This window comes from Symphalangus syndactylus, chromosome 17 (genome assembly GCF_028878055.3).
Source record: "Symphalangus syndactylus isolate Jambi chromosome 17, NHGRI_mSymSyn1-v2.1_pri, whole genome shotgun sequence".
Lineage (NCBI taxonomy): Eukaryota > Metazoa > Chordata > Mammalia > Primates > Hylobatidae > Symphalangus > Symphalangus syndactylus.
Window position 1 is genome coordinate 100,923,788 of NC_072439.2, and position 22,618 is coordinate 100,946,405.

Genomic DNA, 22,618 nt, shown 5'->3' on the forward strand with positions numbered 1-22,618 from the left:
ATATACACTTTTTCTTCTTGAATTACTGGAGTGAGGAAATTCACTTAAGAGTAATGTCTTTCAATAAGAGCAGCTGTAAGGGAAAAGCATATTTTCACTGCCAAGAAAAACTATCAGATAAAATACATTCATTGTACAAAAAAATTACAAACGATTTCTGTAGACATGCAATATGGTATGTACTATTGAATGTGTTGGGGATAAAGTAATAAACAAAAGTACATGTCCTTACATTCTTTGAGCTTGTGTGGGAAACCCAATATAAACAAATGTGCTATTTATATTTCGGTTTAAATTATTTTATTTCAGGTTGCAACAGAACTATACAAAATGTGAAGTAGGGAAGGTGATGAAGTAACAGAGGCTGCTATTTTCTAATGGGTTGTCAGAGAAGATCTGTCTAAGGGGAGACTTTATATAGATATCTGAGTGAAATGATGGGCCAAGGCATTTCGGGAAGACATTTTGGATTGCCTCGAGAGGTCTCAAGAACCTTCCAGGGCTCTCCAGAACCCCTCTTCAGGGATCTCTGACAAGATACTGATTACAGAGATGTCTGAGGACAGAGCTGGGACAATCCAACATTTGTAGTACTGATGCAAAGAAAGCCCACCAAAAGAGATTTAGATCATTTCTATAGTTCTATAAAAATGTTTTTATGACTCCCAATTTTCATTTAGTTAGCGTATTTTTTCTTCTTCATGTCACCTTTACCCTTTGGTTGACTGTAAAGGAATCCATACACTTACGCAATGTATTCTGTAACAGCATAAGCTGTTTTCAATGATGGGAGCATCAATTTATAGGTAAGTATAACTCAATTAAAGCACATAAGTTCAGGTACTAAAATCAATACAAAGAGCATATTCTGGTACCTCCCAGTCGCCCGCCTCCGGTTTACATATGCTTAACATTTCTGGTGGACAGAATCTTGCTGCTTGTTTGGGATTCTTGACATCACAATATTCATCGTAGAGTAGGCATGCAATGCTTTTAATTTAAATCAATAAGTTAATTTCAAGGGGCAGGGAAGTGAGCAAAAGGGGGCTTATGACCCTTTTTCCTAAAGAGCAACCAATGGTCAGCCACCATTGATTGCTACACAAGGCCACTCCTGAGATCCCAGTTCTAATATCATAAATAATCAAGTACATGAAAATAATAGAAAATGAAACCCATCCTTTTCTGACAACAGTGTCTTGCTTCTGGAGATAAAACTAATGATTTTCCCAGAAAATTTTTAAGCAACATTTGGAGGAAAAGCTAAAGAGAGATTTGAATATTATTCCTTTAGGACAGGATTGCCTGGTAACTTACAGGGCACCTATTTAAATGTGAACTTCAGATAAGCCTCTAAGTATTTAAGATGTTCTTATACTAAAAAGTTATTTGTTTTTTACATGAAATTGAAATATAAGTAGAAATCCTATATTTTTATTTGCTAAATCTGACAATCCTATGTTAGGAATACTTTAGACAGATGAGGGTAAGATACTTTCTCTGGAAACATCAAGCAAGCTATTTTTGTTAGTCCATCAATCAAAGCCAAGGAGCCAATAGGATAGATTAGTATGGCTAAATGTCTTAGGCTATTGGCAAAAATGTGTGGGTGTAGTATTTTTCAGGACAAAATAAAAGAAAGGAAGTTAGCTTTTAGATGGATGAAATGTTCTTTCTTAGCTATGATTTTATTAAAAATATACTGAGATGAGAAAATCAATCCTTTCTCAGATGAGAAGAAATCCAAACATAAGCGCAATAAAACGTGTGAAAGCAATAAAATACATGCTATAGAATTCAACCATATTCCAATATATACTGATAGAGCAAATATGAGAGAGGATAATAATACATGAAGCTAAACTATGCCCTCTTCCATGAAAAATCATAGGCTCAAATTGTCTATGGAGGGGCTAGGCCACTCATAATGACAAAAGATGAAGACATTAATAAGAGTTATATAACATTTTTGTAGTTATATTAAGCTTCTAAGTGAGGGTAAAAAGTAGCAGAAATATTCCCAACCGTGTGATAAAAACAATAAAAAATTACTACAATTGACAGAACTCCAGGATCATAAGAGACTTGTTAGATTCTAAAGGAAGTTGCTAATGAATAAGGAAAGCTGTTAAACAGGCATTGAAAGTCTCCAAAGAACTAGGGCATGCATTAAAGAAATCCTCAGGAAAATGCAATATAGTAAAATTCAGAAAAAAATGTTTAACTGTGGTGTGGTATAAAATTCCAGTGGTGTGAATTTCAGAATCAAGAATAGACCTGAGAAAGAAGAGGAGGAGGAGGAGGAGGGGGACCTTTCTAGCAAAGATCATTACCTGTCAAAACCATGAAGTCTCTTAATAAAATAAGCTACTGACTAGATTTTAAATTTGCATTGGAAATGCCATGATTATTAAAAATTTTTACATAAAAAAAGGCCTGGGTTATTTGAATGTGTTCTCTAACTCTGGTTGTGTGCTTGGAAATAAAGCCCTATCACTGGCGTTCCAACTCTGCTGTGATCCTATTTTGGGGGTTAGTTCCTGGCAGTGCTGCTATGAGCATATTTGCCAAATTGTCTAAAGACCACTTTTCTTGTTATGCAAATATCAGTTTAGTCGTCCAACTTGTGTATACAGTTCTGGAACAAGAAGCATCTGGAAAAAAAGAACATATTATGACAGTTAGCTAAAAGTGGGGGATGGTGATATTCTTTGGAGGAAAAGAATTCTATCAAGGACCTAATGTATTTAATTCTGTTCGTTAAAAACAAATTTCCAATGGTTTCAAGCCAGAAATTAATTAAAATAAAAATGGGAGTTAACATGAAATATTAACAAAACTTTATCATTTCTATTTGTTTTTGTTAACTGTGCTTAATAAGTGTTCAGAAAAAACATGGCATTATATTAATGTCTCCTAAATATTTGAAAATCTGTAATTTAGCACTTCTTACATTTCTTTATTATTATTATTATACTTTAAGTTCTAGGGTACATGTGCACAATGTGCAGGTTTGTATACATGTGCCATGTTGGTGTGCTGCACCCATTAACTCCTCATTTACGTTAGGTATTTCTCCTAATGCTATCCCTCCCCCAACCCCCCACCCCATGACAGGCTCTGGTGTGTGATATTCCCAACCCAGTGTTCAAATGTTCTCATTGTTCAATTCCCACCTGTGAGTGAGAACATGCAGTGTTTGGTCTTCTGTCCTTGCGGTAGTTTGCTCAGAATGATGGTTTCCAGCTTCATCCATGTCCCTACAAAGGACATGAACTCATCCTTTTTTACAGTTGCATAGTATTCCATGGTGTATATGTGCCACATTTTCTTAATCTAATCTATCATTGATGGACACTTGGGTTGGTTGCAAGTCTTTGCTATTGTGAATAGTGCCACAATAAACATATGTGTTCATGTCTTTATAGTAGCATGATTTATAATCCTTTGGGTATATACCCAGTAATAGAATTGCTGGGTCAAATGGTATTTCTAGTTTGAGATCCTTGAGGAATCACCACACTGTCTTCCACAATGGTTGAACTACTTTACAGTCCCACCAACAGTGTAAAAGCCTTCCTATTACTCCACATCATCTCCAGCACCTGTTGTTTCCTGACTTTTTAAATGATGGCCATTCTAACTGGTGTGAGATGGTTTCTCATTGTGGTTTTGATTTGCATTTCTCTGATGACCAGTGATGATGAGCCTTTTTTCATGTGTGTGTTGGCTGAATAAAGGTCTTCCTTTGAAAAGTGTCTGTTCATATCCTTTGCCCACGTTTTGACGGGGCTGTTCGATTTTTTCTTGTAAATTTGTTAAAGTCTTCGTTGATTCTGGATATTAGCCCTTTGTCAGATGGGTAGATTGCAAAAATTTCCTCCCATTCTGTAGGTTGCCTGTTCACTCTGATGGTAGTTTCTTTTGCTGTGCAGAAGCTCTTTAGTTTAATTAGATCCCATTTGTCTATCTTGGCTTTTGTTGCCACTGCTTTTGGTGTTTTAGTCATGAAGTCCTTGCCCATGCCTATGTCCTGAATGGTATTGCCTAGGTTTTCTTCTGGGTTTTTACGGTTTTACATATAACATTTAAGTCTTTAATCCATCTTGAATTAATTTTTGTATAAGGTGTCAGGAAGGGATCCAGTTTCAGCTTTCTACATATGGCTAGCCAGTTTTCCCAGCACCATTTATTAAATAGGAAATCATTTCCCCATTTCTTGTTTTAGTCAGGTTTGTGAAAGATAAGATGGTTTTAGATGTGTGGTGGTATTTCTGAGGCCTCTGTTCTGTTCCATTCATCTATGTATCTGTTTTGGTACCAGTACCATGCTGTTTTGGTTACTGTAGCCTTGTAGTATAGTTGGAAGTCAGGTAGCATGATGCCTCCAGCTTTGTTGTTTTTGCTTAGGATTGGCTTGGCAATACAGGCTCTTTTTTGGTTCCATGTGAACTTTAAAGTAGTTTTTTTCCAATTCTGTGAAGAAAGTCATTGGTAGCTTGATGGGGATGGCATTGAATCTATAAATTACCTTGGGGAGTATGGCCATTTTCACAATAGTGATTCTTCCTATCCATGAGCATGGAATGTTCTTCCATTTGTTTGTATCCTCTTTTATTTCATTGAGCAGTGGTTTGTAGTTCTCCTTGAAGAGGTCTTTCACATCCCTTGTGAATTGGATTCTTATGTATTTTATTCTCTTTGTAGCAATTGTGAATGGGAGTTCACTCATGATTTAGCTCTCTGTCTGTTACTGGTGTATAGGAATGCTTGTGATTTTTGCACATTGATTTTGTATCCTGAGACTTTGCTGAAGTTACTTATCAGCTTAAGGAGATTTTGGGCTGAGATGATGGGGTTTTATAAATATAAATCATGCCGTCTGCAAACAGGGACAATTTGACTTTCTCTTTTCCTAATTGAATATTTATTTCTCTTTATTTCTTTATTTCTTTCACTTGCCTGATTGCCCTGGCCAGAACTTCCAGCACTATGTTGAATAGGAGTGGTGAGAGAGGCCATCCCTGTCTTGTGCCGGTTTTCAAAGGGCATGATTCCAGTTGTTGCACATTCAGTAAGATATTGGCTGTGCGTTTGTCATAAATAGCTCTTATTATTTTGAGATACGTCCCATCAATACCAAATTTATTGAGAGTGTTTAGCACGAAGCGCTGTTGAATTTTGTCAAGGGCCTTTTCTAAATCTATTGAGATAATCATGTGGTTTTTGTCTTTGGTTCTGTTTATGTGATGGATTATATCTATTGATTTGCGTATGTTAAACCAGCATTGCATCCCAGGGATGAAGCCAAATTGATCTTGGTGGATAAGCTTTTTGATGTGCTGCTGGATTCGGTTTGTCAGTATTTTACTGAGGATTTTCGCAGCGATGTTCATCAGGGATATTGGTCTCAAATTCTCTTTTTTTGTTGTGTTTCTGACAGGCTTTGGTATCAGGATGAAGCTGGCCTCATAAAATGAGTTAGGGAGGATTCCCTCTTTTCCTATTGTTTGGAATAGTTTCAGAAGGAATGGTACCAGTTCCTCTTTGTACCTCTAGTAGAATTCAGCTGTGAATCCTGGACTTTTTTTGGTTGGTAGGCTATTAATTATTGCCTCAATTTCAGAGTCTGTTGTTGGTCTATTCAGGGATTCAGCATCTTTCTGGTTTAGTCTTGGGAGGGTGTATGTGTCCAGGAATTTATCCATTTCTTCTAGATTTTCTAATTTATTTGCATAGAGGCATTTATAGTATTCTCTGATGGTAGTTTGTATTTCTGTGGGATCGGTGGTGATATCCCCTTTATCATTTTTTATTGCGTCTATTTGATTCTTCTCTCTTTTCTTCTTTATTTGTCTTGCTAGCGGTCTATCAATTTTGTTGATCTTTTAAAAAAAACCAGCTCCTGGATTCATTGGTTTTTTTGAAGGGTGTTTTGTGTCTCTATTTCCTTCAGTTCTGCTCTGATCTTAGTTATTTCCTGACTTCTGCTAGCTTTGGGATGTGTTTGCTCTTGCTTCTCTTGTTCTTTTAATAGTCATGTTAGGGTGTTGATTTTAGATCTTTCCTGCTTTCTCTTGTGGGCATTTAGTGCTATAAATTTCCCTCTACATACTGCTTTGAATGTGTCCCAGAGATTCTGGTATGTTGTGTCTTTTTTCTCATTGGTTTCAAAGAACATCTTTATTTCTGCCTTCATTTCGTTATGTACCCAGTAGTCATTCAGGAGCAGGTTGTTCAGTTTCCATGTAGTTGTGCAGTTTTGAGTGAGTTTCTTAATCCTGAGTTCTAATTTGATTGCACTGTGGTCTGAGAGATAGTTTGTTGTGATGTGTGTTCTTTTACATTTGCTGAGGAGAAGCACTTCTTACATTTCTGATGTGAAAACTGTTTAAACACTATGGCATCCTAGTTTAAAAATTACATATTGAGTGGTCCAAACAGACCGTAAAGTTTTCAGAAAGCAATATTCATATCACGTACATTGAAGTTAGTTTCGACTGGATATTATACGATACTGCTTATTTAGGCAAGATAGTGTTTTCTTTTAATATTGCAATGTGTGATGTACTAAAGAACTTTAATGTTGAAGCTTTAAAAAGACAGAAATAAGAGAAACCCAAACACATTCTGACTGGCTGTAAAAGTAAGAATAAATAGTACTTGCAAAGCATCATAAAATGGATATAACAGCAAAAAAAAAAAAAAAATGGGTAGAAATGTTATCGTTGATTTTTCTTTGTTTCCTCAAGGAGGAAAAATAACACTTTTATCATGGTTGGGACATAACTTCTAAAGAAAAACAAGTTTAGAGCTTTCTATGTATTTTCTATTTCTTTCTTTAGACAATGTTACCACGTGGTCTGGTCTAATGCAGCTGTGACACATACACATACACACACATCACCGACCAGGATATGCTGTGCTATTGCTTTTGCTTCTTCGTGTGAATATTGAAAGGCCACAGGGTCACCTTCAGCTCCTTGGACACTGGCTTCCTGTGTGTCCTGCTGTGCATATAGGGCCTGCTACCGTGGTGTTTCCTCTGAGTCCCACACGCTGTGCCATTTTTGTACGAATTGAGCCAGATATTTTCTACATGGCATCATGGTCTGCCACTGGAATTTTACACTGAAAAGTTAGCAATAAGCATTTTACTACTCATTATTATTTATATGTTGCTATGTAATAAAGCACCGCAAAGCTTAATGACTTCAAATCACAGCCATTTTATTGGGTATGATGCCATGAGACAGCAATATGGGCAGGATGAAGAAGAGAGAACTCGTCCATGATTGACATGGTTTTGGCTGGGACAGCTCAGCTGGACATAGTGGAACCCATTGGCCTCATTTGCACGTGGGGCCTGGTACTTGCTGTTGGCTGGAATGCCATGGGTCTCTTCCATGTAGATTGTGTTTCTGCCTGTGGCCTGTCACTCTCCCGTCTCTCTGTGTGGTTACCCTCCTTAATAGGAGATTCCGGAATTCTTTATTCGGAGCTGAGTTCCGAAAGGGAAAGTAGAAACTGAAGACCTGAGCTCAAAAGTCCTAGAACATAACTTCTGTGACATTTCATTGATCAAAGCAAGCCACGTGGGCAACCCAGATTCAGGAGTTAAAGAAACAGACTTCACCTCTTGACAGGAGGGTGGCAAACACCTTAGAAAACGCGCATAGGCATGACCATTGGTGGGCAGTTTTCATCACTGTAGCACACTGCTTTTATGGGAGATGTGCAGTGGCCTTTGAAATGAACAGCTGTACCCAATATCATTTTGCTTTGAATAAGGCAGGAGCATGGATTCTAATTTTTCTCCCAAGTATTCCCTGAAGGAAAAAAATTTATATATCCATTTGTGGTTATAATGTTAAATTAGTTTTAAAAGTTTACAATTTTGATATAATCTCTTCCTCCTCAAGTAGCTTAGCTGGTTAATTCAGAAGGACTAAATGCATCTATTTCTATTTTTCTCCCTGTTTGAAAATAGACAAGTCACCTGTACTAATTTTCTATGATAAGACGTGGAGACTAGGTTATATATCTTTGCAGATAAGCACGCTCAGAACTGAAAGAATAAAGTTGAAAGTATGTTGTTTCAGTAGGGAACAGTGGGAAATAATTAATAACCCACATTAGTTCTGTGTGTTGGAATGTTGTTGTGGGGGTAGGAGAAGTAATTATTTTGCAGTTAAATTAATACAAGTCTACTTCCTGATGCTTCTGCTACAGTAACTTCTTTTTGTCTTACCACCTCGAATCCATGTGTTTTGTGATGTGCCATTATCTTGCTTTAAGCTCTTCAGTTTCTTCCAGTGGCTGGTAGAAAACAGTGAAAATTCCTTAGTGTGACATTTATGAGCCTTGCCTGGTTCCAGCTGTCACTCATCATGCCCCACCTCACGGCCTGTGCCCCAGCCAATCAAACTGCCTGTAATTTTCTCAGATGGCAGTCTGGGTCAGACCTGCAAGGCTGCTCGTTCAGTGCTCTCTGTTGTAGCTTCCTTTGGTCCCGGACTTCTTTTACTCTCCCACCTCCCAGAAAACTTGGTCCAAGAACAATGCTTCTCTCTTTAACCTTAGCCAATACTGAATCTTAAGTGAATCTTCTTTATAATCGCCTCCTCTTATGTAGAAGTGACTGTTTTATCCCATGTGTGCTAATTTCCAGACCTTCATAAGTTTTATCTTTGAAGCTATAGTATACTCCTGCATTTAATTACTTACTTATCTTTTTCTATGGCTGGACTACATGTATATATATCTTTTTTTTTTTTTCTAAATCCTCTCTTCCTAGGACAATGTCTGGCGCATGTTTGGTATTGAAGAAATGAGGCTTGCTGAATTAATGCACATATGCCAAAATCCCTTTTGATAGTGAGTCTTCCTAGTAAATATTCTAGACATGTTCTAAGACAGATGCATAAGTATTATCTCAGCATGGACTTTCCCTGTATGATTCAGAACAGATTACTCAAATATGATTCTTTGTTGTTTTTTTTTTTTTTAATTGAGACTGGAACCATGATGAGAAGGTGAATGTGATCAGTCTGAGGATGTGCTCGGCTTGATTTCTGCAGGGTAAATTTTCTCCTCTATGCCATAAAATAACCAGCAGACTGTTTAAGAGCCACCAGGAACTCCAGTTTTTCTTTCAGAAGTCTGTTAAGACATAATGTTTGATGTGCTTGCTTTCCAAGGCATACATTAGTTGAGTGCAATTATATAAAGGAATGTTGTACCCACAAGCCATATTGCACTGAGTATGTTCTGCAGAAATGTACCTTGATATGCCACATAACACCCATACACATTTGCGGGCCTGCACTCATTATCGATTGAAAACAATCTGATCGAAAAGTGACAGTCTCGATTGCGATTTTCATTTGATCTTACAAGTTATTTCCAAGGGCCACGGTGTTGGCACATTTTTAACTCCTGTGTCTCCTTCACCCTCTAAAACAGACTTAGCCCCACCTTTTCATGGAAAAGCACAAGACCCTCAAATCATTGTGTTGTCCTAACGGCTTTCAAAGAATTACTTCCTTCGAAGTTATTTTCCTCTTTTTTTAACTTACGTTTCTAAAGCTAGAGTCAGGATAGTTGATTCTGGTGCTGAAAAAAATCAGTTAATAACCATTTTTATAAACTTCTACACATTTCTTTGGTGTAGGGTTGGTGTCGTGGAATATTGTGCATTTGGAGGTTAGAAAGAAACTGTTTCACTTCTTTTTTTTTTGAGGCAGGATCTCACTCTTGCCCAGGGTGGAGTGCAGTGGTGCGATCCCGGCTCACTGCAACCACCGCCTCCCGGGTTCAAGTGATTCTCCTGCCTCAGGCTCCCAAGTAGCTGGGATTACAGGCACCCGCCACCACGCCCAGTTAATTTTTGTATTTTTAGTAGAAATGGGGTTTCACCATGTTGGCCAGGCTGGTCTCAAACTCCTGACCTCAGGTGATCTGCCTGCCTCGGCCTCCCAAAGTGCTGGTATTACAGGTGTGAGCCAACGCGCCTGGCTGGTTCACATTTTAAATATGCAACTTTTTAACCAAATGATTTGGGGCAAGTTTCTCCTGTTTTTCTTTTTTTTTTTGAAATAGAGTTTCATTCTTGTTGCCCAGGCTGGAGTTCAATGGCGCAATCTCAGCTCACCACAACCTCTGCCTCCCAGGGTCAAGCGACTCTCCTGCCTCAGCTTCCCTAGCAGCTGGGATTACAGGCATGCGCCACCATGCCCAGCTAATTTCATGATTTTAGTAGAGACGGGGTTTCTCCATGTTGGTGAGGCTGGTCTCAGACTCCCGCCCTCAGGTGATCCGCCAGCCTCGGCCTCCCAAAGTGCTGGGATTACAGGTGTGAGCCAACGCGCCTGGCTGGTTCACATTTTAAATATGCAACTTTTTAACCAAATGATTTGGGGCAAGTTTCTCCTGTTTTTCTTTTTTTTTTTGAAATAGAGTTTCATTCTTGTTGCCCAGGCTGGAGTTCAATGGCGCAATCTCAGCTCACCACAACCTCTGCCTCCCAGGGTCAAGCGACTCTCCTGCCTCAGCTTCCCTAGTAGCTGGGATTACAGGCATGCGCCACCATGCCCAGCTAATTTCATGTTTTTAGTAGAGACGGGGTTTCTCCATGTTGGTGAGGCTGGTCTCAGACTCCCGCCCTCAGGTGATCCGCCAGCCTCGGCCTCCCAAAGTGCTGGGATTACAGGTGTGAGCCAACGCGCCTGGCTGGTTCACATTTTAAATATGCAACTTTTTAACCAAATGATTTGGGGCAAGTTTCTCCTGTTTTTCTTTTTTTTTTTGAAATAGAGTTTCATTCTTGTTGCCCAGGCTGGAGTTCAATGGCGCAATCTCAGCTCACCACAACCTCTGCCTCCCAGGGTCAAGCGACTCTCCTGCCTCAGCTTCCCTAGTAGCTGGGATTACAGGCATGCGCCACCATGCCCAGCTAATTTCATGTTTTTAGTAGAGACGGGGTTTCTCCATGTTGGTGAGGCTGGTCTCAGACTCCCGCCCTCAGGTGATCCGCCAGCCTCGGCCTCCCAAAGTGCTGGGATTACAGGCATGAGCCACCGTGCCCAGCCATTTCTCCCCTTTTTCACATGTTTTCTCAGCTATAAAATATTTATCCCTGTAGATCTCTGTTCACCTCGAAAGTCAAGATAAAACTTTCCATTTGCTTCCCAGTATATATTTGGGAACTTACCATATGCCTGTTTTTAAGTGTGTTCATTTGTATTACTTTGGAAAAGCAATTATCTTGCCATCCTCTTTGTTGTCTTCAGATTTCTACTCCCTATTTTTCATTGAGATTTTCTTCTGCCCTCAAGTAGTACATGCTCATCCATCTCCATTGCATATCAATAGGCCTTTGAAAATAATCCTAGCTATAAATCCTGACTATTAAATAATTCAGAATTATTTACTCATCTGCATCATCCTGATTTATATTCCTATGTTTCCCACACTGTGTTCAGTGGTAGAAACACATGCTAAATTATGCATGTACATTTTCTTTTTTCTTTTTTTTTTTAGACAGAGTATCACCCTGTTGCCCAGGCTGGAGTGCACTGGCACGATCTTGGCTCACTGCAACCTCTGCCTCCTGGCTTCAAGCGATTCTGCTGCCTCAGCCTCCCAAGTAGCTGGGATTACAGGTGTCCACCACCATGCCTGGCTAATTTTTGTATTTTTACTAGAGACGGGGTTTCACCTGTGGGCTGGGCTGGTCTCAAACTCCTGACCTCGTGATCTGCCCTCCTCGGACTCCCAAAGTGCTGGGATTCACATGTTCATTTTCCAGTCACTATTTACGCATTCTTCAATCATACTGCTTTTCTCAGCGTATACATACATAAAATGTTTTCTGTGCATCAAGCCTTATTCTAGGCACTGGGGATAGACTAAAAACAAACAAAATAGGATAATCTGTTCCCCTGCCCCCTTGAAACTCACGGTCAAACAGAAGAAAAATATATGAAACAAAAGAATAAAGTAAATAATTTTGTCATTTGAATAAACACAAAGATAGAGTGATATTATAGAACAAAATCCTTAACTACTTTTGGACAATGAGTAAGAGTTTTTAAAGAAATGCCATTTAAACAGATACTTTAAAAATAAAGAAAGATTCACCGAATGACAGGGATCAAGGAGGACGTATGAATAAGTAAAATTAACCTAGAGAGGAACTTAAGGAAGAAACGTAGATCAGAATGTGCAGAGCTTTGAAAGAGTCATTTTAAGAATGTTCTTACCTTTTCTGAAGGGTACTGGGAAGATACCGAAAAGTTTCAGCAGAAGGGTAACTTGACCTCATTTGTATTTTTAAAGAAATCATTCTAGTTTCTGTTTGTGGAGCAAGAAAAAAGAAAGATTGTTTGGGAAAGAACAGGAAGTGGGGGAAGATGGTGAGTAGAATTCTACAAGTAGGTTTTGCAAATATATGTGTAGAGCTAGAAGAAATATCTGGTACAGATATAAATTTGGGTCCCTTCAGTCTATCATTATTAAAGGAAAGAATGGGAGTAGGTGAGATTGCATTGAGTGTATATTGCATGAAGAGTGGGGAAAAGAAATTATGAGAAACTTCAACACTTTAAAATTAAGTAGAAAAGTAGGACCTGGTAAGGAACAATCAAGATGCAAGAATGATAGAGGTGTGAGGAACATCCTCAGAATGAGGTTACATTGTATGATGGGTGCTGTGATCACAGCCCTCTTTAAGGGTGGTCTCAACTGCCTGCAACCAATGACTGATCAATAGACGGATATGAAGGCACAGTCTACCCGTTCCAACTAGAACTTGGCCTTTATACAACTCTGAAGTGTTATTTTACCAGTGTCCCCATAGGCTGAAGCTGCGTCCAGCCCACTTTCTCTCCTTGTCCTACCATGCTTCTCTCTACTTTCCTAGGTATTGATCCCAAGAGAATTCCATAAAAGACATCCTTCTTGTTAGTATCCATCTGACATTCTCCTTCCCTGGGAACACAACTGGTAGCACATGGAAAACTGCATGTGTGTGTGTGTGTATGTGTGTGTGTGTGTGTATCTGTGTGTGTATGTGTGTGTATGTATGTGTGTGTGTATGTGTATGTATGTGTGTGTATGTGTGTTTATGTATGTGTGTGTATGTGTGTGTGTATGTGTGTGTATGTGTGTGTATGTATGTGTGTGTGTATGTGTGTGTATGTGTGTTTATGTGTGTGTGTGTATGTGTGTGTTAAAAGAGTGTGCTAGATTGTGTCTAGTAATCTTGCACAGTCAATAAATAATGTCTGCAATAGGAACAAAGTAGTGATTCGCCCTTTTGTTTCAGTAGTGAATGCAGCTAAATTGGTCAAGTCATGCCAGCAGCAATGGAATTGGACCGTGTAGAGGAATAAGAGAGGGAGACTTAGGATGGGTAATGTTGACAATCTTCCTGAAGAGCTTAGGAGGAAACACAAAATCAGGACAGTGGTAACACATGTAAAATTTGTTTCAGGTGGAAGAAATGACATTGACTTTGGAATGTTCCTCCACAGGTGGCGGAGGGGCCATAGGAAAGACTGGCGTTAGGTTGACTAGAGGAGGATGCAGCACAGTTTCCTGTCTTGGCTTTTGTTTGTTTCAGGGAAGAAAGAGACAAAGATTAAGGACAGCAGAGGGAAATACAGGTTGTGTTTGTGGTGAAAGATTAAAATAGTCATTCTGAAGGGTGATGGGTTGAATTGAGAAAATAAACGTGGTCTCTTTTTTTTTAGGCAGCATCAGGAGTTCAGTTGAGAGTAATGACAATGAATTTATATGGCACAAATGTAGGCAATCACATGTTCTACTTGTTTTCTTGTTTAATATAAATGGCCATGCATTTTGGGTTGGTTGGTAAATGGTGTTTGTGATGAAAACATCTGTTTCCCTTGTTTTTTACTCTCTTAAGAAAAATACCATTTAAAGAAAATTTAAATTACCTTGCATTTGAAAAGAACACATCAATAAGCTTATATAAACATTTTCTCTGTTGGGGAATACTTCCTAATGAATCGCATCCTTTGTCTATAGGGTAAAAGGAAAGAACATTATCTGACTAATAAGGAAGAAGGAGCTCTTTGTGAATCTATAATAATAAGCATAGATATTTGTCAGGCTAAACTTACCTGGTTGAGCCTCTATAATTAGAATATGACTGATGAAGAGAAGAAATATTTGTATATAATGTAATGAAAGGCTTTGTAAAGTTTATTTGCATAGGGGATGTAGGTGGAAGGCTGGCTCAAATTAATCAGTATTATCTGCGGAAGTGATGGCATTCCACTTCGGAGAATAAACGACATGACATCCTGTGGTTCCTTTGAATTCTGGACATTACATGAAAGGGGACATATTATTGCTCTCTTAAATAATATCCGACTTGTAATTAAAAATGAATGTAGGGTTTAATGACTTCTTTTGTCTTCTTTTTTGTGCAGAGAAAACTTCTAAAGCTCATTTTTAACATTTGCTATTCAATTTATAGATGTATAAGCCTAGTTCTTCTCTAGGTCTCTTTCATTACTGAGATTATTTTATTTTTAAAATGGGAAATTGCAGCAATTATTTTAAGGGCTTATGAATTTTTTTAATCTTGTTTACAAATGTAAGACATTTTCAAATATTCTTAAATTTATTTATAAACCTTTATAACTTATTTTTTGAGTGCTTCAAATTTAGGACAGTAAATTTTTTCTGCATATCTAAATAACTTTTATAAATCTAATTAATAAAAATAGTGACCCTAAAATGCATCTAGTTGTTCCAAAATAATATATAAATACTAAAATATCAATTTAAAATACCATGTCAAAATCAAGCAAATAATTACATATTTTAAGTTTGAAATTATGAAACCATCATTCCAATTCACTAGGAATTCCAAATGTAATATATTTTATTTCACTTAAGTTCTTTAGTGTCTGCATCTACAAACAAAATTTCCCCGATAATTTTATTTTTGTAAGAACAATCAATATGGTGAATCCAAACGCTTTGCCAAATGTTCCAATATTGTTTATATTAGTAAGAAATTTAAAATCAAATATCTGTTTCAAGTACTCAACTGCATATTAGATATTGTACCTTTAAAACTCACTCTCTGCTGGGCATGGGGGCTCATGCCTGTAATCCCAGCACTTTGGAAGGCAAAGGAGGGCAGATCACCTGAGGTCAGGAGTTCAAGACCAGCCTGGCCAACCTGGAGAAACCTTGTCTCTACTAAAAATACAAAAATTAGCCGGGCGTGGTGGGGTGCATCTGTAGTGCCAGTTACTCAGGAGGCTGAGGCAGGAGAATTGCTTGAACTGGGAGGGGAGGTTGCAGTGAGCTGAGATCCCACCACTGCCCTCCAGCCTGGGCGACAGAGTGAGACTCTCTCTCAAAAAACAAAACGAAGCTTTCTCTCATAAGCGAAGTTCTCTTAAACATTACACGTATGTAGATTTCCAACACAGATTGGATCCTTTCCAATGCCAAACTATCTTTACTAGGATTTCAAATTTTTAAAGTATTTCTATGCTTAATTGGAAACCCTGCCGAGGCTAAGGAGACGTGTACACATCATGAAAGCAACGACTATCTGGTAACTGAAGATACTCACAGTACCAAACACTTAATTCTAAATCTTATGCTGTGGGAGATCATGTCATCCTGCGCGACTATGATTTATTATGACCGGAAACCTTTGCCAGGATTTTGATCTTTTTAGATTCTATTTTTTTTTCTGAGCTACTAATAAAAACTTATGTAGAGCTTTTATGTTGGTGACCCTCGGACCTCAAGGAGGAAGTTATACCACCCATTCCCTGGAGTTACTTGGAACAGATTTTCTAATTCTCCTGTCTAATCACAGAACTCTGCCCTCCCACCTACATTGGTCATTTGTCTGTATGTCGAATGCATTATTTTAGCTCTTAAGAAACATATGTGTATTTTCCAACTAAACCGTAAAACTTCGTGGGAATACCAATGAATGCCTTTTCCATCTAACTTTAAAGAACTTTGAACTTCATAGAATTTTCTATTTTTTCGTGTTCTTAATACCACAAAACACAGGTATTAATATCATATGTATTGGCATTTGGATATCTCTTATAGCTTTATCTGACATGGGTTTGAAAATTATAAGGTCATTCTATTGGCATTTATTTAATTATTGCTTATGACATTTTATGTTGATTGAGCCCTACATTTTTGGCTTTTGGAAATAAAGACTGCTGTGATTTTGTCTGTAATGGTGCAAACACATTGTCATTCATTGACATATGAATGTACTTCAAGTTTAAAAGATGTCCTGTTTCTCTTGATCATCAGAAATCTCAGAGCTGACAGCACCAGGCATGTGTGTTTGTGTGTGTGTGACAGTGAGAGAGGGAGAGAGAGAGCGAGAGAGAGAGAGATTAAAAAACACCCCAGAACATAGTAAAGTGACAGAAACAAATTAAAGATGAATTAAATTTCATCCAAACTTTAAATATGGTCATTTTGCACCTTTGAGAAAGTTGGGTAGCTTATTCTAGGAAGACCATACTGTAGAAAGGATGGAATACCTGATTAGTACATTAACGTAATTTTGAAGACATGAAATGAATAAAGTACTTGATTCTAATGCATGATATGCAGGTGTATGTAAGAACTTTGCTAATAGTTGTCTTTTTGAAACAGTAATAGATGTTTCCACGTGTGCACAGGTATGTGCGAATATCAGAGATTAAAATAGAAATGGAACCAAAAAGCTGTGCCATCATTGAAAATGTATTTGTTTAAAGACTACGTGACACTTAGGAGGCATTTTAATGCAATATTTTATGTATGCAATTATTTACATATGTTTAAGTGTTTTTTATTTGACTTCCATAAAGTTTAGATTTGTCGCAATCTTATTTTTACCCTTGAGGGAAGAGAGAGACCCTCTCATATTGTTTTATACTGTTTTATACTCAGTACCTGTTTTAAGAAAAAAACAAGGAAGTGAAATCAAAGACAGGCAGCCCAGCGCCAGACCCAAAACCAGGCCTGGGCCTGCCTGGCCTAAACCTAGTAGCTAAAAATCAACTCATGACTTAGAACCCGATGTTACCCATAGATTTCAGGCATTGTATGGAAGAACATTGTGAAACTCCCTGCCCTGTTCCGTTTCACTCTGACCACCGGTGCATGCAGCCCCTGCCACGTACCCCTTGCTTGCTCAAATCAATCACGACCCTTTCTTGTGAAATCCTTAGTGTTGTGAGCCCTTAAAAGGGACAGAAATTGTGCACTTGGGGAGCTCGGGTTTTGAGGCAGTAGCTTGCTGATGCTCCCCACTGAATAAAGCCCTTCCTTCTACAACTCGGCGTCTGAGGGGTTTTGTCTGCGGCTCATCCTGCTACACACTTAGTAGTGTCTGAATCTTGGAAAGGAAGGGGAGGGAATATCCAGATACCTTAAACGGGGTTCTCGGACTTCTAATAAACAGTTAAAATCTTACACACACGGTATTTAAAGCATACAGATGATTCTACATTTGTCCTAACAGATCATAGTGCCATGAATATTTGTCCATTAACGAACATCCCTTACGTGTAAGAACATTTTGCCACTGCGCTTTTAGTTATCTCCTTTTCACCTACTGTCCCCTGGAATAGTCTCTCCCTTTCGTTTCTCAGGGGTCTTCTTGAGCCTGAAGCTTTTATTGGGCCTCACTTTTTGCTGCTTTGTTCCTTCGCCAGTTCTGGGCCTTTTTGCTGTGTCGACTACAGGTTGAAAAAAGGAGAAAGCGCAACCCCAAGCTACTGACCTATGAGTAACAAGGTCACCGAATTCCCCTTAATCCTGCTGGTCTGATCCCCCACTCTGTGAAGACCACGGCTGGGGAAGACCTAACCTTCACTCCAGCTCGCCTGAATTTGTCAGTCTTTGATGATGGAAGCCTGAAATGCAGACCTTATACCCTAACCAATTCTTCCTCGGCCAAAAAAAAAAAAAACAACCAAAAACCAAACAAAACAAAACAAAAAAACACGGCCACCTCTTTATGACCAACCATAGTTTTGGTTTAAGCCTTCAAGACGCACTTATCTACTTCATCCACAATTACATTGTAGTATCACGCTAAGCCTGGAGTTAATATCAAGGAGCAAATGGCCTCTGGCCTTTTGGAATCCACATGATCTTGGAACTCTGTGGAGATTGTCTTCGGATCACTTTTCCCTGCTGTTGTCCCCCCACCCCGTGCATTTTGTCTTTTCTATCTCCTTCCCTATTGTCGTGTAAAGTTACATCACGATGTTGAGTGGTGTGTTTTACACCCCGATGTCCCATAAACAAATACTTTTAATACCCTTTTGTTGGTCTAATTTGTAAGTGACCATTTTATACGCCACAGTAAGTACCTGTAAAGTTGGAGACAAAGAAAAGAGAATTGTGTTGTTCTCGTTCTAAGAAAGGGCAGCATTAAACTCCTCCGTAACCTCTTTTCTGTATTTCCGTTTTAACAAGGGTAAAGTTATCACAAAGTAGGTGAATGTAAGCATTCTTCCCTCAAACATCTGTGTTCTTCAGCCTGTCCCACTTCACCCTTTCCAAAGAAGGGCAGGTTTTTAAATAGAAGAGAAGCAATGTTGAATAAAGAGTATATCATGACGCTCCATAATTCATATAACCTCCAGACAAGCTCTCAGGTTTATTGGTCAGAAAACACATGGTGACATTCACTACTTTTTTGTTATTATTTTAAAGATTTCTGTGAGAGTGTGGGGCTCAGTCAAACTTTGTAGGGAGAAATAAGCCACAGTCACAGAGATTCATTCATTCATTCAACACATAGCTTTGTTTCTATTATGCCCCAGTGTCCTAGGCTCTGGGGATTAGACAGTGACCAAAACTGACAGGTATTTAGCCTCATGGAGCTTAAAGCATATTGAAGGGAACAGACAAAACTCACATAGGAATGTGCGATGTGCATAAATAAAATACTTTCGGTAAGTGCCATGACTAAAATACACCGAGGGCTGACATACAGTTGCATGTTGCGTAAGAGAGACTTGCGTTAGGTAAGGTGTCTAGGTTAGCTGTCTCTGAGGAAATTGCATTTCAGCTGAGACCTAAAAGATTACAATGAGGTCGGAGAGTGTCCTAGGCAGAGATAAATAGAATGTGTAAATGACTTTACGTTGAAAAATTCCTAAGCTGTTTGAAAAACTGATAGCGGCCAAGTTGCAGGTGAAATGGATGAGAGCAAGTCAAGCTATTACCATTTTATTACAAACCACACATAGGGTCTTTAAATGTTCCAGAATTTTGATTTTTTTTATTACCTGGGAGAGAATGTAATTTTATTTTCATCAAATCTTGTTCTTATAAACTCCGTTTACATTTTGCTTTCATCTGAGTAAGCTGACCATATAGTGCCCTCGTGTGGCGTAGTGCTGTATTACACGATTAATACTGTAGACTCTTTGAGGCATGATTTTAGCAAAATTCTTTTACACCTTTTTCAGTTAATCTAAGTCACCTCTAGCTGCTCTCACTCAGACTCAAACATAGAATCTTATTTATTTGTATTTTTGTGTTTTACTACTTTCTCACATTCCACTGTGGAATGGACACGCGCTGGGAGCACAGAATCCAGTGACCTCAGGATCCAGGCAGACTGAGAACAAAAATGAGGGAGGCCAGACTAGACCTGAAACAAAGACTCCGAGAGATTTGGAGAAGCAGGTTATAGGAAAGACTTTCAATTTTATGTATTTACTTTATAAATAAGTAATGCCAAAATAAATAGCCTTGGGGATCATTGTATTTTTCAGTCTCTGTCCCCAGATTTCTACGTTTAGCAAATGTACATGGTTAATTTCTCAGTCAACACCACAAATGCTTTGTATCCTTTTGTACATTTTGACTATTTTAGAACTGATTATTTTGTGCATCAAGTTGTCTATTTCTGTTTCCAAGTTCAGCATTTTGCCACAGGTTTATTTTGGAAAGTATTTCAGGAATCTTTGTTGCTCAAAACCAAGCACTGTAGCTGGAGCTGGTTTCTTTCCTCCTCTCCCTTCCTCTCTCTTCCTTCTTCCTTCCTAAGGCTTGAGCCATTTTTCACTAGAAGAGTTTTATTTTTAATTTTATTTTTATTTATTTTTTTTGACAAATGACTGCCAGTATGCTTTATGGAATGCAGCTGTTGAACTTTATTTCCTGCTTTTCTTTGCATTAAAGTAGTCCCAAAATTGTTTTCTGAGGAACTCTTCACTTTGACTGCCAGCGCTGCTTGTGTACCTTTCAAGTCAGAAATTGAGCGGTCTGTTAAGGCCCATCTTTATCCAGCTCCTGCTTTTCACATGAGGATGTTTGTGCTACATGCAATTTTGTTGACTTTTGGAGTGTAATGCTTTGTTTGTAAATGAAAACATAGAATTACAGCTTTCCCGGTACTTGTCAGGGACTATAATCACGAATTCACTGCAGCTGGATACTTTTCAGACACGTGGATAAGATAAATAATATTTATGAAAGATGGCCTGGAGGAAACGAAGCCATCTATTCTGCATTGTTATCTAAAATCTGTTTCAAGATGAAGTGAGACCATCAAAAATGCCTAACTGGCCGGGTGCGGTGGCTCACCCCTGTAATCCCAGCACTTTGGGAGGCTGAGGCGGGCGGATCATGAGATGAGGAGATCGAGACCATCCTGGCTAACACGGTGAAACCCCGTCTCTACTAAAAACACAAAAAATTAGCCAGGCGTGGTGGGTGGCGGCGCCTGTAGTCCCAGCTACTTGGGAGGCTGAGGTGGGAGAATGGTGTGAACCCGGGAGGCGGAGCTTGCAGTGAGCCGAGATTGCACCACTGCACTCCAGCCTGGGCGACAGAGTGAGACTCTGTCTCAAAAAAAAAAAAAAAGAAAAAAGAAAAAGAAGCCTAACTGGACCACATCATACTGGGCCCAACACAGTCGCTTCTTACTGAACTGCTTTAGCCATCATAAAACCTTCTCTTCTTGAGGGGCCGTAGGAAATATTTTCTCTTATTTCATATTGGTGTTCTCCCAAATAACTAGAATATATCATGCACGGTCTTGTTACTGGTTATATTTTCTCCTTTCTGCATGTTAATTAGAAAACTCAAAGTCAAATTTGTGCTCTGCCCTGACTCAGTGCATGATTCGTCAAAGTGTCCATTTGTTCACTGACCACGTTTCTGACACCATCTTGCTTCCCTATTTTTTGTATTTTCTAAAGGTTCTTTCTAAAGAGTTTAAGTATTTTATATTGCTATATTGTATGCATTTGCAAGCAACTTAAATGCATTGGGAACAGAAGTGATAGATAAGTAGCAACCATGGGATCGCTATCGATTCTGTACCTAATTATAAGTACATAATTCCTGGCTTAACCGTCTGTAACCTAAATAAGTAAGAATTAATACACCCTATAATTCCTCGATAGCTGAAACCTCCCCCCAGATAAATTTTATAAGCCATGCTAATCCTATTTCTCAGTGCACAGAGGTTGAACTTGTGGACTAATAATGCATTAATATTCCTCATGAAAAATATAGCTAAATAGGGAGAAAGAGATGAAAAGAACCAAAAATATTCTTTTAAGGATAATATTTGATCCTCTGCATCCATTCATTAAAGCTAATATTCATTCTCCATTTCTCTCTGTCCGTCTGGTTCTATGAAAAGACCTAGCCTGCCCTCAACATGTGTGTGACATTAATAGATGTTAGTGATACAGAGATTGCCCTCAGTGCAGATTGACAGCACTGTGTGGAGGTGAGAAGGAGTCTTGTTTACCACTTAGGATCTGGATCTCTGGTCTGCTTTGTCATGCAACACAATCCTTCTGGGATTTGTAAGTGACGACAAGCCTCAGCGATAATTATATTAAAATGCTTTTAACTTAGTGTAAACATAATTTAATAAGATGTAGATGTTCAAAAGGCTAGCCTTGAATTCAGTCTTGAGACCAGAGACAATATGCCTGTGTGCATGGTGTATGTCTGGAAAGCATGTACATTCTTTGGCCCCAGTTAATTTCTACGAAGAAGTGTGTTAGTCTCTGATCTAATAATCTCATCTGCAGATTACTACATTTTTATTACGATAAAGAACACCTGGGCTTTTAAAATATAGTAAGGTTATCTTACCTGGAATATTAAATATTATTGAAGTTACAACTTTGGAGAAATTATATTTTTAATGAATATGGTTATATTATACCTGTTCGTTATTAGAGTAGCCCTCAAAGTTGGTGATTTATCAATGCGTTGTTGCTGAATAACAATAGCTTTATTGAATGTCTGCTTGATACTGAGCGTTGTATTAGCGGCTTTTCATATATTATCTCATTTAGTCATCGTAAAACATTTTATGGAATGCATTGTCAACATTTTGAGAATGATAAGTGGAGTAAATTGTTTGCATTCCCTTAGGTGGGCAGGTATTTTATGCTAAAAAAAAAAGAAAATAGTTGCATTCACATCTCTTAACCTATATGCACACTTCCTTTGCACGGTGGGGTTTGGCAAAGCTCTATCTTCTGCTAGTGATAGGGCAATTCTGATTGAAATCATACCATTTTAGATAAAATTAAAAATTAAACTTGTATTT